The sequence below is a fragment of the Dermacentor andersoni genome, chromosome 9 (assembly GCF_023375885.2).
Source record: "Dermacentor andersoni chromosome 9, qqDerAnde1_hic_scaffold, whole genome shotgun sequence".
In the NCBI taxonomy this organism is placed as follows: Eukaryota; Metazoa; Arthropoda; class Arachnida; order Ixodida; family Ixodidae; genus Dermacentor; species Dermacentor andersoni.
In genome coordinates this window covers 6,889,042-6,897,805 of record NC_092822.1, presented here as the reverse complement: position 1 = coordinate 6,897,805, position 8,764 = coordinate 6,889,042, and positions in this window count along the sequence as shown.

The window sequence follows — 8,764 nt, the reverse complement described above, 5'->3', positions numbered from 1 at the left end:
ACTAATTGTATAGTTAAGCGGAATGAAAAACACGATTTGAGTATCTCCAAGCGACGGCAAATAACATTATACCGTGGTTCTGTCCAGATACGTGGCATTTGAATATTTTTAAACTCTGGCTAAAGTTAGCAGGGGTACCCAGTATATACATGTAGCTGCTGATCTATCACGTACCAAAAATTTTAACCCACCCACTCAACGACCAAACCCTGGCCGTCCAGAGTGCCCGCGATGGGGCCGTCAAGCTCGGCTTGGCGGTCCCCACGTGGGACTAGCCGGGTCTCCCCTGCGTCTTCTCTGGACCTATTAAAGTTATTTCACCCACTCACTCACCCGCTACACGCTTCAAAGTGAATAAACGTGTAAATAGGTTTATAACTAACACTCCTTAAAATTGAAGAAGGGTGTGAATATAGACTATAAGTAACATCCCTACACTATAACAATGGCGTAAGAGTGTGGCATTCACTTTTGATGGGGTAAATTATTTTGCCGCGTAATGAAAAGCTTAAGCGCAGGCTCTGCACATGCTCTTCTGGATGCTCTTAGTTGGCGCTGTATACGTGTGCCATACCTTTGCTCATCATAAACGGTGCGCGAAAGGAACGACGAGGAGAGAAAACGGGCACGCAGCGCATCGTCTGCCGGCCTGCAGCCGTCGTTCGGCAGTCTATATTCAAACGCCTTGCGCGTCATCACTCACTGTAAAATAATTTACGAGGGAATAAGGGTGGAGACAGGTCTGTATATCTCACCCTTTTACACCCTTTGGTGCGAGTTATATTTACACCCCTGTTAATTTTTAAGGGCGTGAATAACTTTGCTGTGTATACATATCCATCGCCGGATGCGCATAAAGGGTCGTGTGCATTTATATAGTCAGCCTGCACGCGCCGAACAGACTGAGTGAGGTGCGCACGCGTGAACCGTGTCTGTTCGCGTCGCTGTGAAACGCCGCGCACTTGACGGCCCCGTTATGTAAACGTCTCGATTCTCTGCGCCGGGTTTACTATACAACTATTCGCTGTACTCCCCGATGCTGTAGGCGCCCTTGGTTAGAATCTCATTAACGTTCGAGCGCCCATAGAAGCCTAAATTGGAAAGCAAGGGCAGCAGAATGAGTGTGCGTACATAATAGGTAACTCCGTTAGGCGTAAAAGAATAATTTTAATCCTTTTAAAAAAATGTATGTCCTTTCGAAGCGAAGCTTTCTTTGCCTCTTCTGCCGACTTTTCCGGCTGCTGCATGCACGCGCCGCTGAGTTTCTTGCGACACCACCGAAAAGAATAAAAAAGGCTGTCGCGTCGAGCTCAGATTATTGTAAACGCTCTTACCAGGCGTGTGGACACAGCATATCCTGAAACGCGCAAAACCACGAAGAAGAATTATTACGGCAGCAATATTTTGCGATCACTACCAAGTGCAGCACACGCCTTGCTTTCGGGACAAGCCGCCGCACGAAACCACATTTCCACTGGCTTCGCCCGGCTCGGCGAGCGGCGAATAGGCGTCCAACAAAACACGGTGGACATGCGTGGTGTGAACGTATCGTCCGCAGCCTGACGAGGGCGCTTGGAGCTGCAGCGCCTCAGCAGCGTGTGGGCCACGTGTGCCGCAAGAAGGGCGCATAAACAGGCGCCAGCAGAGTGGCTCCAAAGCGTGCACGCGCGGAACAGCAGCGAAACGTGGTGCAGACCGCGAATGCATGCATACATGCAATTATACATCCCCAAAAATCAATTCAACCTTAACACTTCTGCCACGACGTGAAGCGCCGTGTGAGGCAGTGATAATGTCCCACCCTCTCTGAGAACATACGAGCAATGACGCACAGCACCACCTCTGTGGACTACGCAGGCGAAAAGCGTTGGTGCACGTTTGACGTCAACTCGCCGCTCTCGTATTGGACTAAATGCTCAAGAAATTACACGTTCCCCGCCAACATCACCGCTAATTATTGCCAATCAAAGGAAACAGCATGCAAAGCTTCGCTTACACCGGTTCCCACAGTGCGTGGGATTCGCACATCTTTCGATAATGTAAAAAAAAATGATAACAGGCTGAAAATAGCCAAATAAGTTCACTCTAGATACATATACGTTAGAATGTTTGCACACTGACATTGCTGCCGTTTTTCTGGTGGTCGCGCAGTGCACAATAAAGCGCGCTACGCGACTCCATACACTTATGTGTCCAAGCTAACGTTAGTCAACCTGCTCAACGAAAAGAAATATACGATTGAAAAAGCACGGTGCAAAGTACAATTGTAAAACCTACCGTGTATACGGTTGCCACACGTCTGGCGACCGAACGCGCCGTAGGTCTTATGAGTCTAACTTGCACTGTGTTTTTTTTATCTTTCTTTTTTTCGTTGAACAGTTTGGCTGACGTTAGTTGGAACACTCTATACAAGCACTGCACGGCCAATTGAGTCCTCAATAGACACCGCAGCTGGCCGACGCAGAGACAGCGTGCCCGGTTTCATCGACGATGACGCACACCCAAATGGTATCATATCTGACGCTTGAGCCAACAAATGCTACGCACCAATCATTGCACACTGCTGTCGCGAGCCGCAAGCAGAGGAAGCGCACTGTTTGGTACTACAGAAAACGACTGTTTTGAAAAATAGGCTGTATATTTCATATGCATATACGAGTGTGTGTGTGTGTGTGTGTGTGTGTGTGTGTGTGTGTGTGTGTGTGTGTGTGTGTGTGTGTGTGTGTGTGTGTGTGTGTGTGTGTGTGTGTGCGTTCGTGCGTGCGTGCGTGCGCGTGTGTGTATACACTAATTTTGCAATCCCAGAGATTACCAGTTTACAGCGATTCTTTGGAAGGTTATTTGTTGTCAGCTGTTTCTGTGTTCCCTTAGACCGTGTGTTGACTCAACGTGTGTGCCTCTCGGTCTTGCTTTCCAAACGATTCACGGCCACCGCTTGCTTTCCGTCGCTGGCGCGTTGTTGTTTGTTGCGGCTTGCGTGCGGCGTGCCGTCTGCTCGACGCAGTTCTGCCGGTCGTCCTTGCCGAGGCCGTCTGCTCGCAAGGTCTCGCTACCGACGAGCTTTGCCGGGGCCCAGACGAACAGCAGCAATGGACAAAAAGGAGAAACAAATAAAACACAGAAGTACACGCAGGTGTTCTGTCCTTACCGTGGTGGTTTTTCTCGAAGCGCGCACTGCGATTTGGAGCAGCGATGCATAGACTTGTAATGAGATGTGATTGAGAGGATTTGTTGTCGACCGTTTTCGGTTTCCGGTTGGCGCGCAATAACAGACGACGGTGTGACGCGTGGAGGAACGAAGGAAAACAGACGGCAGCGAAACGACCGGCGAGCAGACGACGTCGAAAAAAAAAAAGTAAATGGGTAAGAAGTCGTAGCGCCGGGGTAAAAGAAGAAGAAAAGAAGTATTACCTCGGTACGTACACAGTCACGACGAAGGCGAAAATAGAAACGGCAATTACAAGAAGAGCTGGACTCTGGGCGCCTTTGTGAAACATGGCAAAATTGTTGTCCCGCAGAAGGTCTCATATATGTACTACAGTACTCGCAAACACTCTTAGGAACTGTGCAACGGGCATGGGCGGAACCGAGCGGAACAGCAATGAGAAAGTCTCAAGCGAGTTGTAACAAAACAAACACCGGATCGTCAGTCGAAGGACAGCCGGCATACAGAGGCACGTACGGTATCGCTTTGATAAAAGAGTCGTTGCTGTGGGATACTAGCTCAAAACACCCTGTATCAAATTGAAAACGTAGAACGCAAGCCGAGACCAATCAAGTGGTAGACTAATGTGTATACACGCTCTAAACGATTTGACTATCGCCGTCGTTTAAACGGCTGCCAAATAATAAAACTGGTTGCTCTATAAAGATATACGTTCGATGCTTTACACAAACAGCGCATTATAGTCCGCTCTCATTGCCTGGCAAAGATGTATCGTCGAGGTCTGGTGGAACTAAGGTTAAGCCGCACCGGTTCATGACGCTGCTATACCGCTCGGCTGTTTCGTCTCGTTGACCTTGGATTGTTCGTCGCTCTATATGATTGCTTATCATTTCTCCTTCGCTAATAATAATCTACTTTGTGGTGTTTATAACGATTCTACAGTCAGCGCTTCGCGGTCAGCTGACTACGGTGAAGTTCTCACAGCTTTGGAAACGAATGGCGACTGGCTGTCGACGCCGCAAGAAAGAAAGAAAGAAAAGCAAGGAAACGTCAGACAAAGGAAGTGGCCTACTTGGCTATGGTTCAGGGCATAATGGCAGCGGCGCTTTTAGACCGTGTCTCCTTACTTCCGCCATTTTCTTTCTTTTTGTTTCTGTGCGTGTTTCAGCCTCGACGGGGTTATAACATGGGTGCACGTGATGCCAACAAAAATCGGTTGCAACCGGTCGGCTATCCGTTTCTCCCTGCCGACCTTCGATACAAATTCGCATCGTGTGCCGTTTCTTCATAGTATTGTGAACATTTATGCGGACTTCATCTTCACCTGTACAAAGTCATCATCAATCATCGGCTTGTGTTCGTTTTGGCATCGCCGCCATTTTTCCTTCTTGGAATAAAGCGTCATCTCGACCGTGGTATTTCAAGGGGTGGAGGCGCTTTAAGATCCCTTCGACCTCAATCCACTTCAATATCTCTCCTGGAGCTACGTTCGGGACGCCGCTTACGCCAAGAGGCCGCCATGTCGCAAGACCAGACAGCAGCGTCCACCATCTCGGTTCAAGTGCCAGCCACCCACACTCCCAGCCCTTCCAACAACCGGTATCGCGATCCTGAAATATCTGGCTTGCCTGGTGAGGACGTTGAAGACTGGCTGGACAACTACGATCGTGTCAGCGAATACAACAACTGGAACGGGACATCGAGGTTAAACAACGTACCATTTTACGTCTCTTAAGTAGCCAAGACAGGGTTCCTGAATCACGAGAGAGAATTCCGTGATTGATCGTCTTTCAGGGAGCAGCTACGGCGGATTTTTGCACACCCACGGTTCGTCCGGAAGTTGCGAAAAAGAGGCTCTCTGAGCGCGTCCAGCATTATGGCGAGTCGTATACCTCGTACATTGAGGACATCCTCGCGCTTTGCCGCCGTGTCGACAGTGCCATGCCAGAACCTGATCGCGTGCGACACCTTCTTAAGGGTATCGGATCTACTGCTTTCAACGCACTCGCCGCTCAAAACCCTTCGACGGTGTCGGACGTCGTCTCCGTCTGTCAGCGCCTCGACGCCCTGCAATCAATCCGCTTGCAACCGGACTTTTGCGACAACCCCCTGGCAAACAGTATTGAGCTCCGGTCTATCATTCGAGCCATAATTCGTGAGGAATTGCAAGCGCATGGCTCACCCCCTTGCAGCAGCGCTCACGTCCAACCTGCTTCTGCTGATCTGCGCGGCATTATTAAGGAGGAATTGGCCTCCCTGCAGAACGCCCATCATGCCAACGCTTCTCCTTGCCCACAACCGGCTTACGCCCAGGTTGCTGCAATGCCAGCCACGCCGTCTCCAATCACACCACCTGCGCCTGTTCCCGATCACCTGGCACCTTTAGTCACCCGAGCTCCGAACCCGCCTTACTACTCTGCCTGGTGTTCGTCGAGGCCTATCTGCTATTACTGCGGCTTTAGAGGACTTATTTCCCGGTTTTGCCGACGCCGCCAGCACGACGAACGTCGTGGTTAGGCTGCCTTTGAACGCGATGAGCCACCTCCTCGCGTCTACCGCACTTATGACGATAATCCTCCCGTTCGCCGATCTCCATCTCCGGCCGACTTCTCCAACACCGCACACAACACACGTGCCCCAAAACTCCGCTCCCCATCGCCGCTCCGACGTTCTGTTTCGCCACTTCGACTTGTCTCCCAACTCCATGTCCAGCGACCGGAAAACTAACCAGTGCAGTTTTCGGAGGGAAAACTGCATCGCCGCGAATGACTCCAAGTCCTCCTGAACGTCCTTCGAACATGTTATTGGTGTCTGTGGAGGGTGTGCGTTTGTTAGCTCTGACTGACACGAGAGCTACTATACCTGTTATGCATGCATACCTGTTCTCCCGTCTGCGGCAAGTGAAGACGCTTTATATTGGATCATCCCTGATTGGGGCTAATGGAGCAATCATTCGACCATCAGCCCAACGTACAGCACGCGTCTGCATTGATGCTATCCATCATCACATTAAGTTCGCGATTTTATTCCCGTGCGCTCATGAACTAATTTTAGGTCGGGACTTTCTCTCGTCAGCGTCCGCTTTAATCTCTTGCCGTCAACGTGTAGTCCATATGACCGAGACAGTCCATTGCAGCGGGAGTGCCGATGAGCCACGAATGCGTTATCTCACTGCTGCCGATTCTGTACTGCCTCCCGGCCACAGGCAAATCATAAGTCTCTCTTCTACGGACATCACCAATGGCGACGTGTTCATCACTCCTTACGGCCGCTGTCTTGCCCGTGGGATTGTCTTCGCTTCCTGCCTGGTGCGGTTCAAAGAAAGCTCTGCATTAATCATTGCGTTAAACGCCACCACTGTGACAGTCCTCCTACCTCAAGGCTCCGCAGTGACCTGTTATGTGGATACCCAACCGGTCTCCCTGCTTCCTCTTGCCGCCTCGCAAGCTGTTCCTCAACAGGGCAAATCTGCTCCATCCGCCATTGCTTCCGTCATATGTCCTGACCTTACTGCTGCTCAGAGTGAAGCGTCGCTAAAATTGCTCACGAAGCGTCAGGCCTCCTTTGATATGGATACTTCGTCACTCGGACAGAATTCCGTTGCCTTCCAGCGTATCGACACCGATGGCCAGACTATTGTACGCCGTCGTCCCTACCGAGTCTCTTTGGCCGAACGCAAAATCATCGAGGAGAACGTCGCCGATATACCGAAAAGAAACATCATACCTCCCTCCGCCAGTTCTTGGTCATCACCCGTCGTTTTAGTGCAGAAGAAGGATTGATCGGTACGATTTTGTGTTGACTACCGCGCGCTAAACAGGATCACCCATGAGGATGTATATCCGATGCCCCGTATCGATGACGCCTTTGATTCTTTGCAAGGCGCGCAGTACTTTTCCAGCCTTGATCTTCGCTCCGGATATTGGCAAATACCAATGCACGAAGCGGACAACGAAAAGACCGCCTTTTCTACTCCGGATGGTCTTTACGAATTTAGCGTAACGCCTTTCGGTATATGCAATGCTCCCGCCACATTTGAACGAATGATCGACACTGTTCTTCGCGGCCTCAAGTGGAAAAATTGTCTATGTTACCTCGACGACATCGTCGTGTTTTCCTCGACTTTCACTGACCATCTGCAACGCTTAGATGGAGGGCTCACACGCCTTTCTAATGCCGGACTTCAACTAAACACGAGGAAGTGCCGTTTCGCTAGCACAACGAATAAAGTCCTGGGTCATCTCGTTAGCAAAGACGGCATCCAGCCCGATCCGGACAAAATTTCCGCAGTGCTCAACTTTCCACGCCCACTTGCAAAAGAACTGCGCAGCTTCATTGGACTCGCCTCATACTTTTTGACGTTTTATCCGGAACTTCACCAGCATTGCCTCGCCCCTCCACAAGCTCCTTGCTAGTTCCAGTTCCTTCGATTGGAACGATCAGTGTGAAGCCGCGTTCCAAGAAATCAAGCGTGCACTAACATCCCCACCTGCTCGTTGTCATTTTGATGACAAGGCGCCCACATTACTGCATACTGACGCTAGTGGTCAAGGAATTGGTGCCGTACTGCTGCAGCGCGACCACGAATTTTGCGAAAAGGTTGTTGCATATGCAAGCCGCGTTCTTAGTTCCGCGGAAAAGAAGTACTTGATAACCGAACAAGACTGCTTGGCTGTTGTCTGGTCCCATTTAGAAATTTCGTCCATATCTCCACGGTCGACATTTCACGGTTGTGACCGATCACCATGCCCTATGTTGGTTGTCGGCAAGCAAAAACTTGTCTGGACGCATTGGCCGCTGGATACTACGATTACAAGCATATGATTTCGATGTCATATACAAGTCCGGAAGGAAGCACCAAGATGCCGATGCCCTTTCACGATGCCCATTACCACCATCATCAGAGCACATCACATCACCTTGTCAAATTAGCCGCACGCAGGACACATCGTCTATTACACCTATTTCTTCCTTGACTCCATCAAACCGCCCTTCAATGCTTTCCACTCACGAGCGCGCCGTTTCTTATGGTATCATCAATCGCCTTAGCAGTGTTTCATCTCCACCCAATGCCAGGCTTCTGAAACAGCTCAAACTGTTCAAGTTGGAAGACGACGTGCTCTACCGGTACATTTTTCGCCCGGAAGGCCATCGATGGGTTCCCGTTCTACCGCGCTCTCTTCGCGCTGCAGTTGTGCAGGCTTCACACGATGACCCTACGTCAGGCCACTTGGGTTACCACAAAACACACGAGCGCATACGCAGCCGATTCTTTTGGCCAGGTCTTTCCACAAGCATAGCTAGATTTGCCAACACTGTAAGCGACCTACTACTGCTCCGGTCGGGACGCTACAACCACTTCCTTGACCAGCAGAATGGCATTGACATTTTCGGGCCACTCCCACCTACTCCAGACGGCAACAGATGGATCGTCACTGCTGTTGACCACTTGACCCGGTACGCTGAAACAGCATCAATACGTTCAGGAGCTGCCTCAGAAGTAGCGGCCTTCTTGCAGGCTATCTACTTACGTCACGGGCGCCTCACGTTCTTTTGAGCGACCGAGTCAAGGCATTTCTTTCAAGCACTCTTAATGAA